Source organism: Canis aureus, chromosome X (assembly GCF_053574225.1).
Source record: "Canis aureus isolate CA01 chromosome X, VMU_Caureus_v.1.0, whole genome shotgun sequence".
NCBI classification, from domain to species: Eukaryota; Metazoa; Chordata; class Mammalia; order Carnivora; family Canidae; genus Canis; species Canis aureus.
This window is the reverse complement of record NC_135649.1, coordinates 114,482,882-114,510,710: the sequence shown is the minus strand read 5'-3', so window position 1 is coordinate 114,510,710 and position 27,829 is coordinate 114,482,882. Positions and strand designations below refer to the sequence as shown.

At 63.8% G+C, this 27,829-nt stretch overlaps 1 protein-coding gene across 18 annotated transcripts in view; it reads left to right on the top strand.

Moving 5' to 3' along the window:
- The window catches only part of EGFL6 (EGF like domain multiple 6), a 231,127-nt gene that overhangs the window by 124,055 nt on the left and 79,243 nt on the right, over window positions 1-27,829 (top strand). For 13 of the 18 annotated variants that reach the window (XM_077890049.1, XM_077890047.1, XM_077890037.1 and 10 more), the window contains 2 exons: window positions 22,059-22,203; window positions 24,367-24,453. The exons of 2 other annotated variants lie outside the window; for them this stretch is intronic. The gene's annotated coding sequence lies outside the window, so the exon portion shown is untranslated. Of the gene's footprint in view, window positions 1-19,617; window positions 22,204-24,366; window positions 24,454-27,829 lie in introns of those variants that run through there. 3 more of the 18 variants (XM_077890042.1, XM_077890040.1, XM_077890051.1) reach the window with 2 other exon arrangements.

The following is a 27,829-nucleotide window of genomic DNA, read 5'->3' as shown; positions in this document are numbered from 1 at the left end:
GGCCCGCCGTGCTCCCGTTGGCCGACGCTGCTGCCGAGGATCTGCGTTTCTCTGACCGGCCTCTGCTGCTCCCGCTGCCTGTTGTGCCGCCACTGCCTGTTGTGCTCCCGCGGCTCGTTGCCTCCCCACTGCCGGTTGTGATCCCAACGCCTGCTGTCCCCTCACTGCCTGCTGTGTTCCCGCCGCCTGTCGCGCGCCCACTGCCTGCCGTGCTCCCGAAGCCTGCTGCACGCCCGCTGCGTGCGCTGCGCCACTGCCTGCGCTCGCCAACTGGCCTGGACGGCTTCCTCCTGGCACCCCTGCTGCCTAGGATCTGTGCTGCTCTGACCGGCCTGTGCTGCTCCCACTGCCTGTTGTGCCCCCCCACAGCCTGTTGTGCCCCCCACAGCCTGCTGTCCCCCCACAGGCTGTGGTGCCCCCACTGCCTGTTGTGCCCCCCCACAGCCTGTTGTGCCCCCCACTGCCTGTTGTCCCCCCACAGGCTGTGGTGCCCCCACTACTTGTTGTCTCCCCACAGCCTGTTGTGCCCCCCACAGCCTCTTGTCCCCCCACAGGCTGTGATGCCCCCACTACTTGTTGTCTCCCCACAGCCTGTTGTGCCCCCCACAGCCTGTTGTCTCCCCACAGCCTGTTGTTGTGCCCCCACTGCCTGTGGTCCCCCACAGCCTGTGGTGCCCCCACTGCCTGTTGTCCCCCTCACAGCCTGTGGTGCCCCCACTGCCTGTTGTCCCCCCACAGCCTGTGGTGCCCCCCTGCCTGTTGTCCCCCCACAGCCTGTGTTGCCCCCCTGCCTGTTGTGCCCCCCCAGCCTGTTGTGCCCCCCAAAGCCTGTTGTCCCCCCACAGCCTGCGGTGCCCCCACTGCCTGTTGTGCCCCCCCAGTTGTACCCCCCCCCCGCCTATTGTACTCATCCTGCCTGCCGTATTCCCGCAGCCTGCGCCGTGCCCACTGCCTGCAATACTCCCTGAGGCCACTGCCGCCGCCTGTGCCCTGTGCTGCTCCCCAACGTGCTCACCCCACGGCGACCTGTGCTGCTCCCACTGGCCTGTGCTGGTTCTTCGGCCACCGTTGCCCTTTGGCCTGCACTGCATCCTCTGGCCTGCGCCGTTCCCTCCGGGCACCGCTGCTCCCTCTGGCCACCGCTGCTGCCTACGGTCTGCGCTGCTCTGACCGACCTCCGCTCGCTCCGCACAGTGACGTGCGCTGCTCTGCCTGGCCTGGGCTGCTTCCTTCAGCCCCCGCCGCTCCATTGGCCTGCGCTGCTCCCTCTCGCCTGCGCTGCTCCCTCTGGCCACCGCCGCTCCCTATGATCTTTGCTGCTCTGATCGACCTGCGCTGCTCCCACTGGCCCGTGCTGCTTCCTCAGGCCGCCACGCTCCATTCGCCTGCCGTGCTCCCGTTGGCCACCGCTGCTGCCGATGGTGCGTGCTGCCCTGACCGGCCTGTGCTGCTCCCACGGCCTGTCGTGCTCCCACCGCGTGTCGGGCTCCCACTGCCTTTTGAAGATCCCCCTGCCTGTTGCGTGCCCACTGCCTTTGGTGCGCCCGCTGGCTTCTGAGCTCCCGCGGCCTGTTGAGCGTCCACTGCCCGCTGTGGGCCCGCTGCCTGCGCCGCGCCCGCCATCTCTTCTGCGCCCACCGCCTTCGCTGACCGTCTGGCCACCGCCGCACTCTATGGCCTGCGCTGCTCCATCCGACCTGCGTTGCTCACGCTCACCTGCGCTGCTCCGATTGGCCTGGGCTGCTGCTTCCTTAAGCCACGGGGGCTCCGTTGGCCTGCGCTGCTCCCCGTGGCCACCGCTGCACCCTCAGCCGCCACTTCTCCCTCTGGCCACCGCTGCTTCCCGTAGTCTCCGCTGCTCTGAGCAACCTGCGTTGCGCACGCCTGCCCTGCTCTGTTCCCACTGGCCTGGGCTGCTTCCTCGGGCCGTCGTGCTCCATCGGCCTGCCCTGCCCTCGCTGGCCACCGCCGCTGCCGGTGGTGTGCGCTGCTCCGACCGGCCTGGGCCGCTCCCACTGCCTGCTGCGCTCCCGCTGCCTGCTGCACGCCCGCTGCCTGCGCTCGCCAGCTGCCCTGCGCTGCTTCCTCCTGGCACCCCTGCTGCCTGTCTTCTGTGCTGCTCTGACCGGCCTGTGCTGCTCCCACTGCCTGTTGTCCCCCCCACTGCCTGTTGTGTCCCCACTGCCTGTTGTCCCCCCACTGCCTGCCGTGCTCCCCCTGCCTGCTGTCCTCCCACACTGCCTGCTGTCCTCCCCCTGCCTGCCGTCCTCCCCCTGCCTGCAATACTCCCTGAGGCCACTGCTGCTGCCTGTGCTCTGTGCTGCTCCCCAGCCTGGTCTCCCCGCAGTGACCTGTGCTGCCCCCACTGGCCTGCGCTGCTGCCTGTTACCTGTGCTGCTCTGAGCAGCCCTCAGTGCTGCCGCTGCCTGCTGTGCCCCCACTGCCCGTCGTCGTCACTGCCTGCTGTGCGCCCACTGCCGGCTGAGGTCCCACAGCCCGCTGTGCTCCCGCTGCCCGCGCCGCGCCCTCTGCCTGTGCCGCGCCACTGCCTGCGCTCCTCCTTCCGGGCCCCGCTGCTCCCTCCGCTACTGCCATCAGCCTGCGCTGCTCCTAACGCCCTGCGCTGCTCCCACCACCCTGCCCTGCTCCCGTGGGATGCACTCCTCCCTCTGGCTTGCGCCGCTCCCTTTGCTTTGCGCTGCTCCCTCTGCTCTGCGCTGCTGCTGCTGCTGCTCCGTGTGGCCTTCCTCCTCCCTCTCACCTCCGCTGCTCCCCCCGGTCTGCGCCGCTCCCCCAAGGCTGCGCTGCTCCCTGCAGCCTGTCCGCCGGCCCCCCTGCGCTGCTTCTTGACTCCGCTTCTCTCTGTCTCTCGCCTGTGCTGCTCCCACTGATCTGCGCTGCTCCCGCGGACCTCTGTTGCTCCCTGTGTCTTGCGCTCCTTCGCTCCTTCCGCAGGCGTGCGCTTCCGCCTCCCGGCTGAGCTGCTTCCTCTGGCCCGCGCTGCTCCCTCCGGCCTGCGCTGCACCCCCAGGCCCGCGCTGCTCCCCCTGCCTTGCGCTGCACCCACCGCGCTGCGCTCCCTCCGCGGCCCGCGCTGCACCCGCAGGCCTGCGCTGCTCCCTATGCCCAGCGCTGCTCCCTAAGCCCTGCGTTGCTGCCTCACGCCTGCGCTGCTCCCCCTGCCCTGCGCTGCACCCACCGCGCTGCTCCCCCAGCCCTGCTCTGCTCCCTATGCCCTGCGCTGCTCCTTGTGGCCTTTGCACCTCCCTCTCCCCTCCACCCCTCCCTCCGGCCTGTGCTGCTCCCTCCGCGGCCCGCGCTGCACCCCCAGGCCTGCCTGCGCTGCTCCCTATGCCCAGCGCCGCTCCCTTCGTCCTGCGCTGCTGCCTCACGCCTGCGCTGCTCCCCCTGCCCTGCGCTGCACCCATCGCCCTGCGCTCCCTCCGCGGCCCGCGCTGCTCCCTCCGGCCTGCGCTGCTGCCCCAGCCCTGCGCTGCTCCCTATGTCCTGCGCTGCTCCTTCTGGCCTTTGCTCCTCCCTCTGCCCTCCACCCTGTCCCTCCGGCCTGTGCTGCTCCCTCTCATGTGCGCTGCTCCTTCCACTGCTCCCTGCGGCCTGCGCTGCCCCCCTGCCCTGCTCGCCTGCGCTGCTCGCTCTGCCCCGCGCTGCTCGCTCTGCCCCGCGCTGCTCCCTCTCCCCCCGCCCCGCTCTCCTCTCTGTGGTGTGCGCCGCTCCCTCCGGCCCGTGCTGCTCCGTCCTTCCTGCCCTGCTCTCTGCCGCCTGCGCTGCCTCTGGTCTCCGCTTCACCCTCTGGCCGCCTCTGCTGCGTCAGGTCGGTGCTGCTCCGACCGCATGTGCTGCTCCCACTGCCCGTTGTCCTCCCACTGCCCGCTGCGGGCCCACAGCCCGCTGTGCGCCCACTGCCTGCGCGGCGCCGACGACATGCTCTGCGCCAAGGCCTGCACTGCCACCACAGACTGTGTTGCGCCCGCTGCCTTCGCTGCCCGTCTGGCCACCGCTGCACCCTGTGGCCTGGGCTGCTCCGTCCGACCTGCGTGGCACCCGCTCCCCTGCGCCGCTCTGACTGGCCCGGGCTGCTTCCTTAAGCCACCAGAGCTCCATCGGCCTGCGCTGCTCCCTCTGGCCACCGCCGCTACCTAGGGTCTGCGCTGCTCTGACCGACGTGCGCCGCTCCCACGGGCCCGTGCTGCTTCCTCAGGCCGCCATGCTCCACTGGCCCGCCGTGCTCCCGTTGGCCGACGCTGCGCACGGCGGGCCAGTGGAGCCATGGCGGCCTCTGCTGCTCCCGCTGCCTGTTGTGCCGCCACTGCCTGTTGTGCTCCCGCGGCTCGTTGCCTCCCCACTGCCGGTTGTGATCCCAACGCCTGCTGTCCCCTCACTGCCTGCTGTGTTCCCGCCGCCTGTCGCGCGCCCACTGCCTGCCGTGCTCCCGAAGCCTGCTGCACGCCCGCTGCGTGCGCTGCGCCACTGCCTGCGCTCGCCAACTGGCCTGGACGGCTTCCTCCTGGCACCCCTGCTGCCTAGGATCTGTGCTGCTCTGACCGGCCTGTGCTGCTCCCACTGCCTGTTGTGCCCCCCCACAGCCTGTTGTGCCCCCCACAGCCTGCTGTCCCCCCACAGGCTGTGGTGCCCCCACTGCCTGTTGTGCCCCCCCACAGCCTGTTGTGCCCCCCACTGCCTGTTGTCCCCCCACAGGCTGTGGTGCCCCCACTACTTGTTGTCTCCCCACAGCCTGTTGTGCCCCCCACAGCCTCTTGTCCCCCCACAGGCTGTGATGCCCCCACTACTTGTTGTCTCCCCACAGCCTGTTGTGCCCCCCACAGCCTGTTGTCTCCCCACAGCCTGTTGTTGTGCCCCCACTGCCTGTGGTCCCCCACAGCCTGTGGTGCCCCCACTGCCTGTTGTCCCCCTCACAGCCTGTGGTGCCCCCACTGCCTGTTGTCCCCCCACAGCCTGTGGTGCCCCCCTGCCTGTTGTCCCCCCACAGCCTGTGTTGCCCCCCTGCCTGTTGTGCCCCCCCAGCCTGTTGTGCCCCCCAAAGCCTGTTGTCCCCCCACAGCCTGCGGTGCCCCCACTGCCTGTTGTGCCCCCCCAGTTGTACCCCCCCCCCGCCTATTGTACTCATCCTGCCTGCCGTATTCCCGCAGCCTGCGCCGTGCCCACTGCCTGCAATACTCCCTGAGGCCACTGCCGCCGCCTGTGCCCTGTGCTGCTCCCCAACGTGCTCACCCCACGGCGACCTGTGCTGCTCCCACTGGCCTGTGCTGGTTCTTCGGCCACCGTTGCCCTTTGGCCTGCACTGCATCCTCTGGCCTGCGCCGTTCCCTCCGGGCACCGCTGCTCCCTCTGGCCACCGCTGCTGCCTACGGTCTGCGCTGCTCTGACCGACCTCCGCTCGCTCCGCACAGTGACGTGCGCTGCTCTGCCTGGCCTGGGCTGCTTCCTTCAGCCCCCGCCGCTCCATTGGCCTGCGCTGCTCCCTCTCGCCTGCGCTGCTCCCTCTGGCCACCGCCGCTCCCTATGATCTTTGCTGCTCTGATCGACCTGCGCTGCTCCCACTGGCCCGTGCTGCTTCCTCAGGCCGCCACGCTCCATTCGCCTGCCGTGCTCCCGTTGGCCACCGCTGCTGCCGATGGTGCGTGCTGCCCTGACCGGCCTGTGCTGCTCCCACGGCCTGTCGTGCTCCCACCGCGTGTCGGGCTCCCACTGCCTTTTGAAGATCCCCCTGCCTGTTGCGTGCCCACTGCCTTTGGTGCGCCCGCTGGCTTCTGAGCTCCCGCGGCCTGTTGAGCGTCCACTGCCCGCTGTGGGCCCGCTGCCTGCGCCGCGCCCGCCATCTCTTCTGCGCCCACCGCCTTCGCTGACCGTCTGGCCACCGCCGCACTCTATGGCCTGCGCTGCTCCATCCGACCTGCGTTGCTCACGCTCACCTGCGCTGCTCCGATTGGCCTGGGCTGCTGCTTCCTTAAGCCACGGGGGCTCCGTTGGCCTGCGCTGCTCCCCGTGGCCACCGCTGCACCCTCAGCCGCCACTTCTCCCTCTGGCCACCGCTGCTTCCCGTAGTCTCCGCTGCTCTGAGCAACCTGCGTTGCGCACGCCTGCCCTGCTCTGTTCCCACTGGCCTGGGCTGCTTCCTCGGGCCGTCGTGCTCCATCGGCCTGCCCTGCCCTCGCTGGCCACCGCCGCTGCCGGTGGTGTGCGCTGCTCCGACCGGCCTGGGCCGCTCCCACTGCCTGCTGCGCTCCCGCTGCCTGCTGCACGCCCGCTGCCTGCGCTCGCCAGCTGCCCTGCGCTGCTTCCTCCTGGCACCCCTGCTGCCTGTCTTCTGTGCTGCTCTGACCGGCCTGTGCTGCTCCCACTGCCTGTTGTCCCCCCCACTGCCTGTTGTGTCCCCACTGCCTGTTGTCCCCCCACTGCCTGCCGTGCTCCCCCTGCCTGCTGTCCTCCCACACTGCCTGCTGTCCTCCCCCTGCCTGCCGTCCTCCCCCTGCCTGCAATACTCCCTGAGGCCACTGCTGCTGCCTGTGCTCTGTGCTGCTCCCCAGCCTGGTCTCCCCGCAGTGACCTGTGCTGCCCCCACTGGCCTGCGCTGCTGCCTGTTACCTGTGCTGCTCTGAGCAGCCCTCAGTGCTGCCGCTGCCTGCTGTGCCCCCACTGCCCGTCGTCGTCACTGCCTGCTGTGCGCCCACTGCCGGCTGAGGTCCCACAGCCCGCTGTGCTCCCGCTGCCCGCGCCGCGCCCTCTGCCTGTGCCGCGCCACTGCCTGCGCTCCTCCTTCCGGGCCCCGCTGCTCCCTCCGCTACTGCCATCAGCCTGCGCTGCTCCTAACGCCCTGCGCTGCTCCCACCACCCTGCCCTGCTCCCGTGGGATGCACTCCTCCCTCTGGCTTGCGCCGCTCCCTTTGCTTTGCGCTGCTCCCTCTGCTCTGCGCTGCTGCTGCTGCTGCTCCGTGTGGCCTTCCTCCTCCCTCTCACCTCCGCTGCTCCCCCCGGTCTGCGCCGCTCCCCCAAGGCTGCGCTGCTCCCTGCAGCCTGTCCGCCGGCCCCCCTGCGCTGCTTCTTGACTCCGCTTCTCTCTGTCTCTCGCCTGTGCTGCTCCCACTGATCTGCGCTGCTCCCGCGGACCTCTGTTGCTCCCTGTGTCTTGCGCTCCTTCGCTCCTTCCGCAGGCGTGCGCTTCCGCCTCCCGGCTGAGCTGCTTCCTCTGGCCCGCGCTGCTCCCTCCGGCCTGCGCTGCACCCCCAGGCCCGCGCTGCTCCCCCTGCCTTGCGCTGCACCCACCGCGCTGCGCTCCCTCCGCGGCCCGCGCTGCACCCGCAGGCCTGCGCTGCTCCCTATGCCCAGCGCTGCTCCCTAAGCCCTGCGTTGCTGCCTCACGCCTGCGCTGCTCCCCCTGCCCTGCGCTGCACCCACCGCGCTGCTCCCCCAGCCCTGCTCTGCTCCCTATGCCCTGCGCTGCTCCTTGTGGCCTTTGCACCTCCCTCTCCCCTCCACCCCTCCCTCCGGCCTGTGCTGCTCCCTCCGCGGCCCGCGCTGCACCCCCAGGCCTGCCTGCGCTGCTCCCTATGCCCAGCGCCGCTCCCTTCGTCCTGCGCTGCTGCCTCACGCCTGCGCTGCTCCCCCTGCCCTGCGCTGCACCCATCGCCCTGCGCTCCCTCCGCGGCCCGCGCTGCTCCCTCCGGCCTGCGCTGCTGCCCCAGCCCTGCGCTGCTCCCTATGTCCTGCGCTGCTCCTTCTGGCCTTTGCTCCTCCCTCTGCCCTCCACCCTGTCCCTCCGGCCTGTGCTGCTCCCTCTCATGTGCGCTGCTCCTTCCACTGCTCCCTGCGGCCTGCGCTGCCCCCCTGCCCTGCTCGCCTGCGCTGCTCGCTCTGCCCCGCGCTGCTCGCTCTGCCCCGCGCTGCTCCCTCTCCCCCCGCCCCGCTCTCCTCTCTGTGGTGTGCGCCGCTCCCTCCGGCCCGTGCTGCTCCGTCCTTCCTGCCCTGCTCTCTGCCGCCTGCGCTGCCTCTGGTCTCCGCTTCACCCTCTGGCCGCCTCTGCTGCGTCAGGTCGGTGCTGCTCCGACCGCATGTGCTGCTCCCACTGCCCGTTGTCCTCCCACTGCCCGCTGCGGGCCCACAGCCCGCTGTGCGCCCACTGCCTGCGCGGCGCCGACGACATGCTCTGCGCCAAGGCCTGCACTGCCACCACAGACTGTGTTGCGCCCGCTGCCTTCGCTGCCCGTCTGGCCACCGCTGCACCCTGTGGCCTGGGCTGCTCCGTCCGACCTGCGTGGCACCCGCTCCCCTGCGCCGCTCTGACTGGCCCGGGCTGCTTCCTTAAGCCACCAGAGCTCCATCGGCCTGCGCTGCTCCCTCTGGCCACCGCCGCTACCTAGGGTCTGCGCTGCTCTGACCGACGTGCGCCGCTCCCACGGGCCCGTGCTGCTTCCTCAGGCCGCCATGCTCCACTGGCCCGCCGTGCTCCCGTTGGCCGACGCTGCTGCCGAGGATCTGCGTTTCTCTGACCGGCCTCTGCTGCTCCCGCTGCCTGTTGTGCCGCCACTGCCTGTTGTGCTCCCGCGGCTCGTTGCCTCCCCACTGCCGGTTGTGATCCCAACGCCTGCTGTCCCCTCACTGCCTGCTGTGTTCCCGCCGCCTGTCGCGCGCCCACTGCCTGCCGTGCTCCCGAAGCCTGCTGCACGCCCGCTGCGTGCGCTGCGCCACTGCCTGCGCTCGCCAACTGGCCTGGACGGCTTCCTCCTGGCACCCCTGCTGCCTAGGATCTGTGCTGCTCTGACCGGCCTGTGCTGCTCCCACTGCCTGTTGTGCCCCCCCACAGCCTGTTGTGCCCCCCACAGCCTGCTGTCCCCCCACAGGCTGTGGTGCCCCCACTGCCTGTTGTGCCCCCCCACAGCCTGTTGTGCCCCCCACTGCCTGTTGTCCCCCCACAGGCTGTGGTGCCCCCACTACTTGTTGTCTCCCCACAGCCTGTTGTGCCCCCCACAGCCTCTTGTCCCCCCACAGGCTGTGATGCCCCCACTACTTGTTGTCTCCCCACAGCCTGTTGTGCCCCCCACAGCCTGTTGTCTCCCCACAGCCTGTTGTTGTGCCCCCACTGCCTGTGGTCCCCCACAGCCTGTGGTGCCCCCACTGCCTGTTGTCCCCCTCACAGCCTGTGGTGCCCCCACTGCCTGTTGTCCCCCCACAGCCTGTGGTGCCCCCCTGCCTGTTGTCCCCCCACAGCCTGTGTTGCCCCCCTGCCTGTTGTGCCCCCCCAGCCTGTTGTGCCCCCCAAAGCCTGTTGTCCCCCCACAGCCTGCGGTGCCCCCACTGCCTGTTGTGCCCCCCCAGTTGTACCCCCCCCCCCCGCCTATTGTACTCATCCTGCCTGCCGTATTCCCGCAGCCTGCGCCGTGCCCACTGCCTGCAATACTCCCTGAGGCCACTGCCGCCGCCTGTGCCCTGTGCTGCTCCCCAACGTGCTCACCCCACGGCGACCTGTGCTGCTCCCACTGGCCTGTGCTGGTTCTTCGGCCACCGTTGCCCTTTGGCCTGCACTGCATCCTCTGGCCTGCGCCGTTCCCTCCGGGCACCGCTGCTCCCTCTGGCCACCGCTGCTGCCTACGGTCTGCGCTGCTCTGACCGACCTCCGCTCGCTCCGCACAGTGACGTGCGCTGCTCTGCCTGGCCTGGGCTGCTTCCTTCAGCCCCCGCCGCTCCATTGGCCTGCGCTGCTCCCTCTCGCCTGCGCTGCTCCCTCTGGCCACCGCCGCTCCCTATGATCTTTGCTGCTCTGATCGACCTGCGCTGCTCCCACTGGCCCGTGCTGCTTCCTCAGGCCGCCACGCTCCATTCGCCTGCCGTGCTCCCGTTGGCCACCGCTGCTGCCGATGGTGCGTGCTGCCCTGACCGGCCTGTGCTGCTCCCACGGCCTGTCGTGCTCCCACCGCGTGTCGGGCTCCCACTGCCTTTTGAAGATCCCCCTGCCTGTTGCGTGCCCACTGCCTTTGGTGCGCCCGCTGGCTTCTGAGCTCCCGCGGCCTGTTGAGCGTCCACTGCCCGCTGTGGGCCCGCTGCCTGCGCCGCGCCCGCCATCTCTTCTGCGCCCACCGCCTTCGCTGACCGTCTGGCCACCGCCGCACTCTATGGCCTGCGCTGCTCCATCCGACCTGCGTTGCTCACGCTCACCTGCGCTGCTCCGATTGGCCTGGGCTGCTGCTTCCTTAAGCCACGGGGGCTCCGTTGGCCTGCGCTGCTCCCCGTGGCCACCGCTGCACCCTCAGCCGCCACTTCTCCCTCTGGCCACCGCTGCTTCCCGTAGTCTCCGCTGCTCTGAGCAACCTGCGTTGCGCACGCCTGCCCTGCTCTGTTCCCACTGGCCTGGGCTGCTTCCTCGGGCCGTCGTGCTCCATCGGCCTGCCCTGCCCTCGCTGGCCACCGCCGCTGCCGGTGGTGTGCGCTGCTCCGACCGGCCTGGGCCGCTCCCACTGCCTGCTGCGCTCCCGCTGCCTGCTGCACGCCCGCTGCCTGCGCTCGCCAGCTGCCCTGCGCTGCTTCCTCCTGGCACCCCTGCTGCCTGTCTTCTGTGCTGCTCTGACCGGCCTGTGCTGCTCCCACTGCCTGTTGTCCCCCCCACTGCCTGTTGTGTCCCCACTGCCTGTTGTCCCCCCACTGCCTGCCGTGCTCCCCCTGCCTGCTGTCCTCCCACACTGCCTGCTGTCCTCCCCCTGCCTGCCGTCCTCCCCCTGCCTGCAATACTCCCTGAGGCCACTGCTGCTGCCTGTGCTCTGTGCTGCTCCCCAGCCTGGTCTCCCCGCAGTGACCTGTGCTGCCCCCACTGGCCTGCGCTGCTGCCTGTTACCTGTGCTGCTCTGAGCAGCCCGCAGTGCTGCCGCTGCCTGCTGTGCCCCCACTGCCCGTCGTCGTCACTGCCTGCTGTGCGCCCACTGCCGGCTGAGGTCCCACAGCCCGCTGTGCTCCCGCTGCCCGCGCCGCGCCCTCTGCCTGTGCCGCGCCACTGCCTGCGCTCCTCCTTCCGGGCCCCGCTGCTCCCTCCGCTACTGCCATCAGCCTGCGCTGCTCCTAACGCCCTGCGCTGCTCCCACCACCCTGCCCTGCTCCCGTGGGATGCAGCCCTCCCTCTGGCTTGCGCCGCTCCCTTTGCTTTGCGCTGCTCCCTCTGCTCTGCGCTGCTGCTGCTGCTGCTGCTCCGTGTGGCCTTCCTCCTCCCTCTCACCTCCGCTGCTCCCCCCGGTCTGCGCCGCTCCCCCAAGGCTGCGCTGCTCCCTGCAGCCTGTCCGCCGGCCCCCCTGCGCTGCTTCTTGACTCCGCTTCTCTCTGTCTCTCGCCTGTGCTGCTCCCACTGATCTGCGCTGCTCCCGCGGACCTCTGTTGCTCCCTGTGTCTTGCGCTCCTTCGCTCCTTCCGCAGGCGTGCGCTTCCGCCTCCCGGCTGAGCTGCTTCCTCTGGCCCGCGCTGCTCCCTCCGGCCCGCGCTGCACCCCCAGGCCCGCGCTGCTCCCCCTGCCTTGCGCTGCACCCACCGCGCTGCGCTCCCTCCGCGGCCCGCGCTGCACCCGCAGGCCTGCACTGCTCCCTATGCCCAGCGCTGCTCCCTAAGCCCTGCGTTGCTGCCTCACGCCTGCGCTGCTCCCCCTGCCCTGCGCTGCACCCACCGCGCTGCTCCCCCAGCCCTGCTCTGCTCCCTATGCCCTGCGCTGCTCCTTGTGGCCTTTGCACCTCCCTCTCCCCTCCACCCCTCCCTCCGGCCTGTGCTGCTCCCTCCGCGGCCCGCGCTGCACCCCCAGGCCTGCCTGCGCTGCTCCCTATGCCCAGCGCCGCTCCCTTCGTCCTGCGCTGCTGCCTCACGCCTGCGCTGCTCCCCCTGCCCTGCGCTGCACCCATCGCCCTGCGCTCCCTCCGCGGCCCGCGCTGCTCCCTCCGGCCTGCGCTGCTGCCCCAGCCCTGCGCTGCTCCCTATGTCCTGCGCTGCTCCTTCTGGCCTTTGCTCCTCCCTCTGCCCTCCACCCTGTCCCTCCGGCCTGTGTTGCTCCCTCTCATGTGCGCTGCTCCTTCCACTGCTCCCTGCGGCCTGCGCTGCCCCCCTGCCCTGCTCGCCTGCGCTGCTCGCTCTGCCCCGCGCTGCTCGCTCTGCCCCGCGCTGCTCCCTCTCCCCCCGCCCCGCTCTCCTCTCTGTGGTGTGCGCCGCTCCCTCCGGCCCGTGCTGCTCCGTCCTTCCTGCCCTGCTCTCTGCCGCCTGCGCTGCCTCTGGTCTCCGCTTCACCCTCTGGCCGCCTCTGCTGCGTCAGGTCGGTGCTGCTCCGACCGCATGTGCTGCTCCCACTGCCCGTTGTCCTCCCACTGCCCGCTGCGGGCCCACTGCCTGCGCGGCGCCGACGACATGCTCTGCGCCAAGGCCTGCACTGCCACCACAGACTGTGTTGCGCCCGCTGCCTTCGCTGCCCGTCTGGCCACCGCTGCACCCTGTGGCCTGGGCTGCTCCGTCCGACCTGCGTGGCACCCGCTCCCCTGCGCCGCTCTGACTGGCCCGGGCTGCTTCCTTAAGCCACCAGAGCTCCATCGGCCTGCGCTGCTCCCTCTGGCCACCGCCGCTACCTAGGGTCTGCGCTGCTCTGACCGACGTGCGCCGCTCCCACGGGCCCGTGCTGCTTCCTCAGGCCGCCATGCTCCACTGGCCCGCCGTGCTCCCGTTGGCCGACGCTGCTGCCGAGGATCTGCGTTTCTCTGACCGGCCTCTGCTGCTCCCACTGCCTGTTGTGCCGCCACTGCCTGTTGTGCTCCCGCGGCTCGTTGCCTCCCCACTGCCGGTTGTGATCCCAACGCCTGCTGTCCCCTCACTGCCTGCTGTGTTCCCGCCGCCTGTCGCGCGCCCACTGCCTGCCGTGCTCCCGAAGCCTGCTGCACGCCCGCTGCGTGCGCTGCGCCACTGCCTGCGCTCGCCAACTGGCCTGGACGGCTTCCTCCTGGCACCCCTGCTGCCTAGGATCTGTGCTGCTCTGACCGGCCTGTGCTGCTCCCACTGCCTGTTGTGCCCCCCTACAGCCTGTTGTGCCCCCCCCACAGCCTGTTGTGCCCCCCACAGCCTGCTGTCCCCCCACAGGCTGTGGTGCCCCCACTGCCTGTTGTGCCCCCCCACAGCCTGTTGTGCCCCCCACTGCCTGTTGTCCCCCCACAGGCTGTGGTGCCCCCACTACTTGTTGTCTCCCCACAGCCTGTTGTGCCCCCCACAGCCTCTTGTCCCCCCACAGGCTGTGGTGCCCCCACTACTTGTTGTCTCCCCACAGCCTGTTGTGCCCCCCACAGCCTGTTGTCTCCCCACAGCCTGTTGTTGTGCCCCCACTGCCTGTGGTCCCCCACAGCCTGTGGTGCCCCCACTGCCTGTTGTCCCCCTCACAGCCTGTGGTGCCCCCACTGCCTGTTGTCCCCCCACAGCCTGTGGTGCCCCCCTGCCTGTTGTCCCCCCACAGCCTGTGTTGCCCCCCTGCCTGTTGTGCCCCCCCAGCCTGTTGTGCCCCCCAAAGCCTGTTGTCCCCCCACAGCCTGCGGTGCCCCCACTGCCTGTTGTGCCCCCCCAGTTGTACCCCCCCCCCCGCCTATTGTACTCATCCTGCCTGCCGTATTCCCGCAGCCTGCGCCGTGCCCACTGCCTGCAATACTCCCTGAGGCCACTGCCGCCGCCTGTGCCCTGTGCTGCTCCCCAACGTGCTCACCCCACGGCGACCTGTGCTGCTCCCACTGGCCTGTGCTGGTTCTTCGGCCACCGTTGCCCTTTGGCCTGCACTGCATCCTCTGGCCTGCGCCGTTCCCTCCGGGCACCGCTGCTCCCTCTGGCCACCGCTGCTGCCTACGGTCTGCGCTGCTCTGACCGACCTCCGCTCGCTCCGCACAGTGACGTGCGCTGCTCTGCCTGGCCTGGGCTGCTTCCTTCAGCCCCCGCCGCTCCATTGGCCTGCGCTGCTCCCTCTCGCCTGCGCTGCTCCCTCTGGCCACCGCCGCTCCCTATGATCTTTGCTGCTCTGATCGACCTGCGCTGCTCCCACTGGCCCGTGCTGCTTCCTCAGGCCGCCACACTCCATTCGCCTGCCGTGCTCCCGTTGGCCACCGCTGCTGCCGATGGTGCGTGCTGCCCTGACCGGCCTGTGCTGCTCCCACGGCCTGTCGTGCTCCCACCGCGTGTCGGGCTCCCACTGCCTTTTGAAGATCCCCCTGCCTGTTGCGTGCCCACTGCCTTTGGTGCGCCCGCTGGCTTCTGAGCTCCCGCGGCCTGTTGAGCGTCCACTGCCCGCTGTGGGCCCGCTGCCTGCGCCGCGCCCGCCATCTCTTCTGCGCCCACCGCCTTCGCTGACCGTCTGGCCACCGCCGCACTCTATGGCCTGCGCTGCTCCATCCGACCTGCGTTGCTCACGCTCACCTGCGCTGCTCCGATTGGCCTGGGCTGCTGCTTCCTTAAGCCACGGGGGCTCCGTTGGCCTGCGCTGCTCCCCGTGGCCACCGCTGCACCCTCAGCCGCCACTTCTCCCTCTGGCCACCGCTGCTTCCCGTAGTCTCCGCTGCTCTGAGCAACCTGCGTTGCGCACGCCTGCCCTGCTCTGTTCCCACTGGCCTGGGCTGCTTCCTCGGGCCGTCGTGCTCCATCGGCCTGCCCTGCCCTCGCTGGCCACCGCCGCTGCCGGTGGTGTGCGCTGCTCCGACCGGCCTGGGCCGCTCCCACTGCCTGCTGCGCTCCCGCTGCCTGCTGCACGCCCGCTGCCTGCGCTCGCCAGCTGCCCTGCGCTGCTTCCTCCTGGCACCCCTGCTGCCTGTCTTCTGTGCTGCTCTGACCGGCCTGTGCTGCTCCCACTGCCTGTTGTCCCCCCACTGCCTGTTGTGTCCCCACTGCCTGTTGTCCCCCCACTGCCTGCCGTGCTCCCCCTGCCTGCTGTCCTCCCACACTGCCTGCTGTCCTCCCCCTGCCTGCCGTCCTCCCCCTGCCTGCAATACTCCCTGAGGCCACTGCTGCTGCCTGTGCTCTGTGCTGCTCCCCAGCCTGGTCTCCCCGCAGTGACCTGTGCTGCCCCCACTGGCCTGCGCTGCTGCCTGTTACCTGTGCTGCTCTGAGCAGCCCTCAGTGCTGCCGCTGCCTGCTGTGCCCCCACTGCCCGTCGTCGTCACTGCCTGCTGTGCGCCCACTGCCGGCTGAGGTCCCACAGCCCGCTGTGCTCCCGCTGCCCGCGCCGCGCCCTCTGCCTGTGCCGCGCCACTGCCTGCGCTCCTCCTTCCGGGCCCCGCTGCTCCCTCCGCTACTGCCATCAGCCTGCGCTGCTCCTAACGCCCTGCGCTGCTCCCACCACCCTGCCCTGCTCCCGTGGGATGCACTCCTCCCTCTGGCTTGCGCCGCTCCCTTTGCTTTGCGCTGCTCCCTCTGCTCTGCGCTGCTGCTGCTGCTGCTCCGTGTGGCCTTCCTCCTCCCTCTCACCTCCGCTGCTCCCCCCGGTCTGCGCCGCTCCCCCAAGGCTGCGCTGCTCCCTGCAGCCTGTCCGCCGGCCCCCCTGCGCTGCTTCTTGACTCCGCTTCTCTCTGTCTCTCGCCTGTGCTGCTCCCACTGATCTGCGCTGCTCCCGCGGACCTCTGTTGCTCCCTGTGTCTTGCGCTCCTTCGCTCCTTCCGCAGGCGTGCGCTTCCGCCTCCCGGCTGAGCTGCTTCCTCTGGCCCGCGCTGCTCCCTCCGGCCTGCGCTGCACCCCCAGGCCCGCGCTGCTCCCCCTGCCTTGCGCTGCACCCACCGCGCTGCGCTCCCTCCGCGGCCCGCGCTGCACCCGCAGGCCTGCGCTGCTCCCTATGCCCAGCGCTGCTCCCTAAGCCCTGCGTTGCTGCCTCACGCCTGCGCTGCTCCCCCTGCCCTGCGCTGCACCCACCGCGCTGCTCCCCCAGCCCTGCTCTGCTCCCTATGCCCTGCGCTGCTCCTTGTGGCCTTTGCACCTCCCTCTCCCCTCCACCCCTCCCTCCGGCCTGTGCTGCTCCCTCCGCGGCCCGCGCTGCACCCCCAGGCCTGCCTGCGCTGCTCCCTATGCCCAGCGCCGCTCCCTTCGTCCTGCGCTGCTGCCTCACGCCTGCGCTGCTCCCCCTGCCCTGCGCTGCACCCATCGCCCTGCGCTCCCTCCGCGGCCCGCGCTGCTCCCTCCGGCCTGCGCTGCTGCCCCAGCCCTGCGCTGCTCCCTATGTCCTGCGCTGCTCCTTCTGGCCTTTGCTCCTCCCTCTGCCCTCCACCCTGTCCCTCCGGCCTGTGCTGCTCCCTCTCATGTGCGCTGCTCCTTCCACTGCTCCCTGCGGCCTGCGCTGCCCCCCTGCCCTGCTCGCCTGCGCTGCTCGCTCTGCCCCGCGCTGCTCGCTCTGCCCCGCGCTGCTCCCTCTCCCCCCGCCCCGCTCTCCTCTCTGTGGTGTGCGCCGCTCCCTCCGGCCCGTGCTGCTCCGTCCTTCCTGCCCTGCTCTCTGCCGCCTGCGCTGCCTCTGGTCTCCGCTTCACCCTCTGGCCGCCTCTGCTGCGTCAGGTCGGTGCTGCTCCGACCGCATGTGCTGCTCCCACTGCCCGTTGTCCTCCCACTGCCCGCTGCGGGCCCACAGCCCGCTGTGCGCCCACTGCCTGCGCGGCGCCGACGACATGCTCTGCGCCAAGGCCTGCACTGCCACCACAGACTGTGTTGCGCCCGCTGCCTTCGCTGCCCGTCTGGCCACCGCTGCACCCTGTGGCCTGGGCTGCTCCGTCCGACCTGCGTGGCACCCGCTCCCCTGCGCCGCTCTGACTGGCCCGGGCTGCTTCCTTAAGCCACCAGAGCTCCATCGGCCTGCGCTGCTCCCTCTGGCCACCGCCGCTACCTAGGGTCTGCGCTGCTCTGACCGACGTGCGCCGCTCCCACGGGCCCGTGCTGCTTCCTCAGGCCGCCATGCTCCACTGGCCCGCCGTGCTCCCGTTGGCCGACGCTGCTGCCGAGGATCTGCGTTTCTCTGACCGGCCTCTGCTGCTCCCGCTGCCTGTTGTGCCGCCACTGCCTGTTGTGCTCCCGCGGCTCGTTGCCTCCCCACTGCCGGTTGTGATCCCAACGCCTGCTGTCCCCTCACTGCCTGCTGTGTTCCCGCCGCCTGTCGCGCGCCCACTGCCTGCCGTGCTCCCGAAGCCTGCTGCACGCCCGCTGCGTGCGCTGCGCCACTGCCTGCGCTCGCCAACTGGCCTGGACGGCTTCCTCCTGGCACCCCTGCTGCCTAGGATCTGTGCTGCTCTGACCGGCCTGTGCTGCTCCCACTGCCTGTTGTGCCCCCCCACAGCCTGTTGTGCCCCCCACAGCCTGCTGTCCCCCCACAGGCTGTGGTGCCCCCACTGCCTGTTGTGCCCCCCCACAGCCTGTTGTGCCCCCCACTGCCTGTTGTCCCCCCACAGGCTGTGGTGCCCCCACTACTTGTTGTCTCCCCACAGCCTGTTGTGCCCCCCACAGCCTCTTGTCCCCCCACAGGCTGTGATGCCCCCACTACTTGTTGTCTCCCCACAGCCTGTTGTGCCCCCCACAGCCTGTTGTCTCCCCACAGCCTGTTGTTGTGCCCCCACTGCCTGTGGTCCCCCACAGCCTGTGGTGCCCCCACTGCCTGTTGTCCCCCTCACAGCCTGTGGTGCCCCCACTGCCTGTTGTCCCCCCACAGCCTGTGGTGCCCCCCTGCCTGTTGTCCCCCCACAGCCTGTGTTGCCCCCCTGCCTGTTGTGCCCCCCCAGCCTGTTGTGCCCCCCAAAGCCTGTTGTCCCCCCACAGCCTGCGGTGCCCCCACTGCCTGTTGTGCCCCCCCAGTTGTACCCCCCCCCCCCCGCCTATTGTACTCATCCTGCCTGCCGTATTCCCGCAGCCTGCGCCGTGCCCACTGCCTGCAATACTCCCTGAGGCCACTGCCGCCGCCTGTGCCCTGTGCTGCTCCCCAACGTGCTCACCCCACGGCGACCTGTGCTGCTCCCACTGGCCTGTGCTGGTTCTTCGGCCACCGTTGCCCTTTGGCCTGCACTGCATCCTCTGGCCTGCGCCGTTCCCTCCGGGCACCGCTGCTCCCTCTGGCCACCGCTGCTGCCTACGGTCTGCGCTGCTCTGACCGACCTCCGCTCGCTCCGCACAGTGACGTGCGCTGCTCTGCCTGGCCTGGGCTGCTTCCTTCAGCCCCCGCCGCTCCATTGGCCTGCGCTGCTCCCTCTCGCCTGCGCTGCTCCCTCTGGCCACCGCCGCTCCCTATGATCTTTGCTGCTCTGATCGACCTGCGCTGCTCCCACTGGCCCGTGCTGCTTCCTCAGGCCGCCACGCTCCATTCGCCTGCCGTGCTCCCGTTGGCCACCGCTGCTGCCGATGGTGCGTGCTGCCCTGACCGGCCTGTGCTGCTCCCACGGCCTGTCGTGCTCCCACCGCGTGTCGGGCTCCCACTGCCTTTTGAAGATCCCCCTGCCTGTTGCGTGCCCACTGCCTTTGGTGCGCCCGCTGGCTTCTGAGCTCCCGCGGCCTGTTGAGCGTCCACTGCCCGCTGTGGGCCCGCTGCCTGCGCCGCGCCCGCCATCTCTTCTGCGCCCACCGCCTTCGCTGACCGTCTGGCCACCGCCGCACTCTATGGCCTGCGCTGCTCCATCCGACCTGCGTTGCTCACGCTCACCTGCGCTGCTCCGATTGGCCTGGGCTGCTGCTTCCTTAAGCCACGGGGGCTCCGTTGGCCTGCGCTGCTCCCCGTGGCCACCGCTGCACCCTCAGCCGCCACTTCTCCCTCTGGCCACCGCTGCTTCCCGTAGTCTCCGCTGCTCTGAGCAACCTGCGTTGCGCACGCCTGCCCTGCTCTGTTCCCACTGGCCTGGGCTGCTTCCTCGGGCCGTCGTGCTCCATCGGCCTGCCCTGCCCTCGCTGGCCACCGCCGCTGCCGGTGGTGTGCGCTGCTCCGACCGGCCTGGGCCGCTCCCACTGCCTGCTGCGCTCCCGCTGCCTGCTGCACGCCCGCTGCCTGCGCTCGCCAGCTGCCCTGCGCTGCTTCCTCCTGGCACCCCTGCTGCCTGTCTTCTGTGCTGCTCTGACCGGCCTGTGCTGCTCCCACTGCCTGTTGTCCCCCCACTGCCTGTTGTGTCCCCACTGCCTGTTGTCCCCCCACTGCCTGCCGTGCTCCCCCTGCCTGCTGTCCTCCCACACTGCCTGCTGTCCTCCCCCTGCCTGCCGTCCTCCCCCTGCCTGCAATACTCCCTGAGGCCACTGCTGCTGCCTGTGCTCTGTGCTGCTCCCCAGCCTGGTCTCCCCGCAGTGACCTGTGCTGCCCCCACTGGCCTGCGCTGCTGCCTGTTACCTGTGCTGCTCTGAGCAGCCCGCAGTGCTGCCGCTGCCTGCTGTGCCCCCACTGCCCGTCGTCGTCACTGCCTGCTGTGCGCCCACTGCCGGCTGAGGTCCCACAGCCCGCTGTGCTCCCGCTGCCCGCGCCGCGCCCTCTCCCTGTGCCGCGCCACTGCCTGCCCTTCTCCTTCAGCCTGTCCACTTGCCCAGCCTGTGCTGCTTCTTGACTCTGCTCCTCTCTCTCTCTCTCTCTCTCTCTTCTCTCTCTCCTGTGCTGCTCCCCCTGATCTGCCCTGCTCCCATGGACCTCTCTTGCTCCCTTTGCCTTGTTCTCTTTTCGCAGGCATGAGCTTCCACTTCTGGCCTGTGGTGCTCCCTCCTGCCTGCTGTGCAGGCTCCTTCCTGTGCTGCTTCATGTCTCTGCTTGTCCCTCTTGCCTGGGTTCCTGCCTCCTGTGTGTGCTGCTGTCTCTGGTTTGTTCTCCTCCCTGTGTCCTGCGCTGCTCCCCCTGCCCTGCCTAGGCTGCTCCTTCTGCCTGGTCTTATTCCCTTTGTTCTGAGCTTCTCCCTCCTGCCTGAGCTGCTCCCTATGTCCTGCCCTGCACCCCCAGGCCTGCGCTGCTCCCCATGGCCTGCACTTCTCCCTCCGTCCTGCCCTGCTCTCTGTGCCTTCGCTGTTCCCCCTGCCCTGTGCTGCTCCCCCTGCCCTGCCTCACTCACTCAGGCCTGCGCCGCTCCCTCTGCCAGGCCTTTTTCCCTTTGTCCTGTGCTGGTGCCTCCTTCCCATGCTGCTCCCTCTGCCCTGTGCTCCTTCCTTCAGCCTGCACTGTTCCCTCCACTGCTCCCACTTGCCTGCGGATCTCTCACTGGCCTGTGCTTCTCCCTCCAGCCTACCCTGCTCCCTCCCCCTGTGCTGCTCCCCTGGCTTGTGTTTGTCCCTCAGTCCTGTGAGGCTCTCTCTGTCCTGCACTGCTCTGTCTGACCAGTGTTGCTTTCCCCAGCCTGACTGCTCTTTCCGGTGCTGCTACTCCCTCCGGCCTGCGCTGCTCTCCCGACTGCACTGCTCCTTCTCATCACCGCTGCTCCCTTTGGCCATGCTGCTTGCTCTGGCCTCCACTGCTGCTTCTTGTCTCTGTTGCTCCTACTCCCCACTGCTGTTCCCTCTGGCTCTGGTGTTCCCTCTGTCCTGCCCTGCTCCGTCTCCCCTGCCCTCCTCCCACTGGCCTTGGCTATTCCCATTGGCCTGTGGAGCTCTCTCCAGTCTCTGCTACTCCCTATGGCCTCCACTACTTCCTCAGGCCAGTGCTGCTCTTACCAGCCTGCACTGCTGCAGCCGGCCTGCGCTGCTTCCTCAGGCTACTGCTGCTGCCTCAGGCCCGTGATGCTGCCTCAAGTTTGCACTGCTGCTTCTTGCCTGCCTTCTTTCCAGAGGCCTCCTTTGCTCCCTCTGGCCTACACTGTTCCCACTGGTGACTGCTTCTCCTATTGGCCTGCCCTTCTCTCTCTGGCCTCCAGTACTCTCTCAGGCCTGCAACCCTCCTTCAGACTAGACTCTGCTCCCTCAGACCACCCCTGCTCCCTCTGGCCTGGCCTGTGCGCCTCTCTCTGGCCTGTGCCTCTCCCTTAGTCCCCTGCTGCTCCCACTGGCCTCTGTTGCTGCCTGTCACCTCTGCTGATACCTTGGTCTCCACTGCTGCCATGGGCCTTTGTTGCTGCTGCTGGTCCTCCCTACTGCCAGGACCTTCTGGTGCCACTGCCTAACTGCCCTTTTCCTCAATATTCTCCATTGTCTCCAAATTTTTTGTTGTTGTTTCTGATAATGTCCTATTGTCGCATTTCTCTTCTACGCACCACTACCTTGTTCCGGCGTCTCCCACAGTCCCCCCTTCTTTCTCCACTAGACTCTGCTTACTCCTGAGTGGAAGGCTGGACTCCCTCCCCCAACCCTAAGATCATGTGCTGAGCTGTAATCAATAGGCAGACGCTTAACTGACTGAGCCTCCCAGTTACCCCTGAAGCTTGGGGATATCTTTTTTTTTTAATAATAAATTTATTTTTTATTGGTGTTCATTTTCCCAACATACAGAATAACACCCAGTGCTCATTGCTTGGGGATATCTTAATCTAATGTTCTCTGTATCAGTGCTGGTAACAATGCAGATTACCCACAGTTGCTAGTTCACACTGTTCTCTCTGTGATGAGGAAAGAACCCTGTGCCACAAGAGAAAGCAATTTACTTCATCAAGAAAGTTGCTATGAAAAAGTCTTACGAACTAAGTCCTGCCTGGTAACATCAGATTTATGTTCTATTACAAGGTTCTTATCCCAGTTTCGACTTGCACTTCAGTCGCTCTGCCCTTAACTCACGGTCTAGATCCTGTTATATAATGAAGCAGTTGCTGAGTCAGTAGCAGGTACTAAAGGGATACAGGAATCAATGACCTGAAAAACCTCATTTACCCAAGAAATAGCTCAAAGAAAGCGAAACAAGTAGTTTGACAGAGATGGAGGATAGTACTGCTGCTCTACGTGTGGCTGTGTGGTTTGCATCTCCTGGGAGCTTGTTAGAAATGCAGAATCTCAGCCTCACACCCAGCCCCCCAACCCCCTGAACCAGAGTCCAAGTCTGCGTTGTAACGGATCTGTGTGCACAGTACAGATTGAGGGCTTTGGATACAGCCTCAATGTGGTTGTCAGGAAAGACTCCAAGGAGGTGACATTTGAATGTTGAGCAGGACCCAGCCATGTAAATATCGGGACAAAGAGTTGTCCGAACAATGGGAACAGCAAAGGAGATCTTTCCACCATCAGAGTGAAGAAGACCAGTGGAGCCCTCGCAGAGTGTGGCCTGAGTGAAGCACGTTCCTAAGACAGAGCCAGGTACCGCTCGCCCCCCCTTCCCCCCCCTTGTAGTCCAGGGATCCTTACTCACCGGGGCCCACCCTCTACATTCAGAGGCCCTGTGTGTCTACATCACATCTCTATCGAGGACTGGGCTGCCTCACTCATTGATATAAATGCTACAAATCACACCCTCCCAGAGTTTATGATTATTTAGTATTTTCAATAGTATAGCAACTACAGAGCATATGCTATTGCTAATCCCATTTTTTGTGCTTTCTAATGATAGTCTTTTCTCAAATTCCTAGAAAAATTAATTTTCACTTGCTTTACCATTCAAAGAATGCTCTAAGATTGTGGATAACTATCTTTTAATTTAGATCAGCCCCAACTTAGTATCTGAACTCCAGCTTCATGCTTCTGGATGTACACAGGACATCACCTGTTGAATGATTCTCTAACTTAGAGCTGAACCCATTTAGGTCTAGACTCTTTCTCTTACAAATACAATGCCTTTGTTTATTTTCAGGCTTATTTTTTGTGGGACGTTTCCAAAAGAAAAGTTTAAAATCACCTTTGACTTTTCCTACTCTTTTATCATTTATACCCATTATGTTATCAACTCTTACTGGGTTGGTTTTGGTTTTTCTTTGTTGTTGGTTTTTTTTCCTCCTTTGACCCTTTCCCTCAATTCCTACCGCCAAAACCCCGAATCCTCCATTTTTCCAACAAGGTCTAGGCTCTCCACACCCATAGATTATAGTCCCTGGGACTCCCATTTCTAGGAATGAACAGGACACCTTGATGCGGTCTTAAAATGATTGTTGCCTCTTAGACTTCAGGGTGAAATGGTCTGTCTCGTATTTCTCCAGAAGTAAAATGCAGCCAGGGCACCTGGCTGGCTCAATTGGTAGAATATGCAACTCATGATCTTGGGGTTTTGAGTTCAAGTCCCACATGGAGTGTAGAGATTATAAAGACACACTTTAATGAAAAACAGAAAACAGCTCTAAACTCAGGATAGCATCTCCACAACATAGAAATCATGGGATGCTGTCAAAATGTGTTTTTTTATTTCAAATACCAGTCCAACCTCCATCAGCTCTAATCTTCCCACCCAAAAAAACAAAACAAAACAAAAAAAACCTTTAAGCTCTCTAAAGTCTAACATTCCTGCCACTAGGTTTCTCTCCAAATAAAGCTGCTTTCTGGCAACTTAAATACCAAAGGCTCATATTAGCTACTTTCAGCAGCATAAAAAAAAATCATTTAAGATTTTATTTATTTGACAGAGAGCACAAGGAGAGGGAGCAGTAGACAGAGGGAGAGGGAGAAGCAGGCTCTCCATAGAGCATAGAGCAGAGAGCCTAACATAGGGCTCAATCCCAGGACACTGGGATCACAACCCGAGCTGAAGGCAGACACCCAACCAACTGAGCCACCCAGGTGCCCCTAAATGATTGATTTTTGAGTGTCAACATTTATGATCCTTAGAAGCCAACATTTGCAAAACCTTTGTATTTGTGTCCTATACAACTGACCAGGACCCTTGAGACATTTTAATATGACTCCTTTTTCTTAAACATTAAGGACGGAGTGTTTACTAAAATGACAATCCTTTATCCTGACTATACAGTGGGAAAGGCATTTTAACAGGAAATAAAACCTTGTGATCCCTGATGAGGCCCTCACACCCAAAATGCTTATCAGCCAGTTAAAAGTTTGGAACTCACACTTTGGAGTAACTACTGTGTTCTGTGTTTGAGGACTTTCCACAGATAAATGTGAAGCAGTTTTGGTGTTTCCCCAACTTCTTTCCCCAAAAAACTCAGACCAAATGGGATCCTTATTCACTTAAGCTTCAGTTCCCATTATATTGTGTTCTGTTTCAAGTTGAGAAAAATGTGTCTGTGTATTAAGAATGGCTTCCTTAAACCTTTGGAAAGCTCTTTGCAGTGTAATATTTAAAATTTTTAAATTTAACTTTAAAAAATTTTTTAAATTTATTTATGATAGTCACACACAGAGAGAGAGAGAGGCAGAGACACAGGCAGAGAGAGAAGCAGGCTCCATACACCGGGAGCCCGACGTGGGATTCGATCCCGGGTCTCCAGGATCGCGCCCTGGGCCAAAGGCAGGCGCCAAACCACTGCGCCACCCAGGGATCCCTAAATTTAACTTTAATTTAATTTAACTTTGCAGGAGACTTAAGTCTCTTCCAACTCTTACTCCGAGAGAGAGAGACCTGTCATAGCGGTGGACGAAATCATTTTCGGATTGCATGTCAAGGTTGGTTTGCTAAGACGTGGAAATGTGTAATGGCAGAAATAAAAGCATATGTAAATCTAACTGAGTGGGTCAGTAGGTGATCTTCTGAAGCAGGATCAGCAAACTATGGTCCATGGGCCATATCCTGCCCACAATCTGTTTTTGTGCATTCTGGGAACTAAATGGTTTTTACATTTTTAAACAGTTGAAAAACCAAATATTTCTCAATACATAACAATTACATGAAACAGAAATTTCTAGGTCCATAAATCTAGTTTTATTGGCACAGGACCTCATTCATTCATTTATATATAACCTGTGACTGCTTTTGTTCTACATCTGCAAAGTTGAGTAGTTAGGACAAAGACCATGGGACCTGCAAAGCCTGAATTATTTATTCTTCGGTCCGTTGCCAACAAGCTTGCCAACCCTATTACATAGGGTCATCTTTCTATTGTCCTCTTCTCTTTGAGCTGCTGTGGCCAGAGCCCTGGGTTGTCTCCCCCTCAGAAGGTACGAATAGCATGCTCCCCTTCGTGGTTAAGTTGTGTAGATCTGCAGTAGCCTAGATCTTAAGCAAAAGAGTTCTTGAGGACTGTGTATATCCTAGACCAGGGTAGGCGTAGCGCCAGTGATGACGAGACAGAGCATGGATATTTGTAGGAGATGCTTAGCGTACTCCATTCCTCTCCAGACACATGCTAGGGTGAGGGGTTGGGCTGGGGTAGGGCAGTCATGGCAGGAACAGGTTTGAAGATTTGCAGGCTTCTCATCTTTGTTGAGCACAATCAGTGGCCGAGCTGAGCCCACGGGTGATAAACAGAACCTCCCTGAAAGAATCTGTTCGATCAGGGTGGGTTTAGCCACCGTGTCGTGGAAAGACCATGTGGGCAGGAGGCTGTGCAGCAGGCTCCTTCAGCATTGTCGTGGGGATACTGTGGGATACGGAGCGGGTGGTGAGACGGGGGGATGCTACAGTCAGCCTGTTGGATGGTGTGTGCATCTGTTTCTCTAGCCCCGATGTGTCTAGGTTCTCCAGCTTTCAGAGAGAACTCTTCATTTTCCAAATTATGGAAGCCCTCGGCCTCCTCAAATGGTGCAGTCCTGTCTTCCCAGATCCCTTCCCAGTGTGTGGGAGCTTGGGCCTTGTGGAAGAGGCCTGTGCACCCCACCCCACCCCTGCCCCCCTTTTGTCTGGGCCGCTGCTTATCTCTTTCACTGGAACATAGCTTCAGGCTCCCTGCACCTCTCACCGTGTGACTTGCAGATCCTGCAGGCCGTTACTGACCTCACACCTCTCTGCCCTGGTCCCAGATGACTCTGTCCCACCTGGTGGGAGACACCGACTGTGCTCCATGCATGTGCCCTTGGCGCCCTTGGCACCCTTTACATTTGGAGGGCACACCCTTTACATTTAATGTTTGCGGTGTGTGTCCCCTCTCAGTAGCACCTGCAATTCTTGGTAGGCAGAGCAGCAAGGGGCTCCAGTCCCGCCAGCTCTGTTTTCAGCACTAGCACTGAGTTTCCAGAAGAGTGGCTTCCTCTCTGAAGACCATCACACTTGCTCACAGATAGCGTTTGGGGGCGGGGGGGGGGGGAGCAAGAAGGTATAGAGGAAAATACGGAGGTAAGACTTGGATATAATCTATAGGATTAAAAAAAAAAGTCAATCTGTAAAGAGGAAATTAACACAAATTACTCTGGAAAGTAAATTGGTGGTAGACAAGTCTCCCCTCCTGACCATCAATATGACTCTCTCTCTCTCTCTCTCTGATAGCCTGAAAATAACTTAATTTGTATTTACCAAGCTGCCAGGGTGGGGAGGCGAGGGTTGATCCTGATTTCTCTGCTTAACCACAAGGTGATTTGTGCAAGGTCTGGATCTCTTCAGACCTCAGTGTCCTACTGGGGGAAATGAGGATGATCAGAGTTCTTATGTCATAGGCTGTTCTGCTGGTCAAGTGCAAACGTGTGTGCCAAGGGCTTAGAGTCTGGCCCTTAGAAGGAGCTCACAGGGTAGCCATTGTTATCCTTCAGATGTCTTTCCCCTTCCTTTAAACCTATTTACAGACTTGTAATTTTACACTCACTCCTTCCCAAGCCATTGCACTTACTAAACTCAGTGGTACCTTAATACGTTGAATCACCCCAGGGGCTTTTCTAGAAATACTGATACCAGGAAACCAGTGATCCACCTCCAACCAATTTAATCAGAATCTCTAGAGATAAATCCTAGGGTTTAACTCCCATTTTTGGTAGAGTTTGCCAGATGGTTCTAACGGACCGGCAGGATAGAGGAGCTGCTGTAACTGTAAGCAGGGTTCCTCCCCCCAGACCCCTGGAACTGCATGGGAAAGCCTTCAGGGGCCTGCCTGCCTGCCCAGCCCAATGGCCTTTTCCCCATCATCCTGATCTCCTTGAATTTGTCAGCATAGTAGCCCTAGTTCTGACCTCTTGCTCAAGCCTGCAACTTGCACCTCTAGCCACCCGTTAGACACCCTAGTGGTCCATCTAATTTAACCCCGCCTATCTCCTGATAAGAACCTTGGCCCTGCCATTTATTAGCAGCGAGACCCTGAGCAGATCACATAACCTCTCTGTGCCTCAGATTCCTTACCTGTAAAATGGAGCTAACGGCAATGTTTACTTCTTAGGGTTGCGTGAGGCATGAGGATTGAATTCGTTAATTCAGGGGTAAGTTTAGACCGGTACCTGGCCCACAGGACTCCACAAATGGGAACAGGCTGTTGGTATTTGTTACATTGGTAACGTGATGTGGATAACCATGTCCCAGTGCCCTGCACCTCCCGCCCCAGCACCACCAGCCCTATCTGTGAGCCACATACGCAGCAAGCTTGCTGTGGCACGAACGTCTTGGGAGGTTGTGTGTTAAGTCTCACAACCATCTTGGGAGTCAAGTAATATTATCCTCATCAACCTGGGCACCAGAGAGGTTGAGTAATTTGCCTAAGGCCACACAGCTGGTAAGATGCATGGCCAAAATTTGAGCCCAAGTTAGATTCCAAAGCCTGTACTTTTTCTACTATAATATAAAGATGATTGAAAATTTAATATAATTATATTCAATATAGTTAGCTTTTTTTGGTAGCTCCTACCCAAGGTGACCAATCTTCCCAGTTTGCCCTGAACTCAGGGTTTTCCTAGGATGAAGGATTCTCAGTGCTAAACCAAAAAGCTCCAGGCAAACAGACAAATTGGTCCCCCTTATAATCAAACCTAAGCCCTCTCCCACACACTTCCAAAGAAGTTGATCTTGATCTAAATTACCTACAAAATGCCTTGACTTTGTCCACAAAGATAAAATGGTAGTATGATATTGTGACTCATAGTAAGAAATACATATTTGGTCTTCCATCCCAGTTCCTACATGATGAGA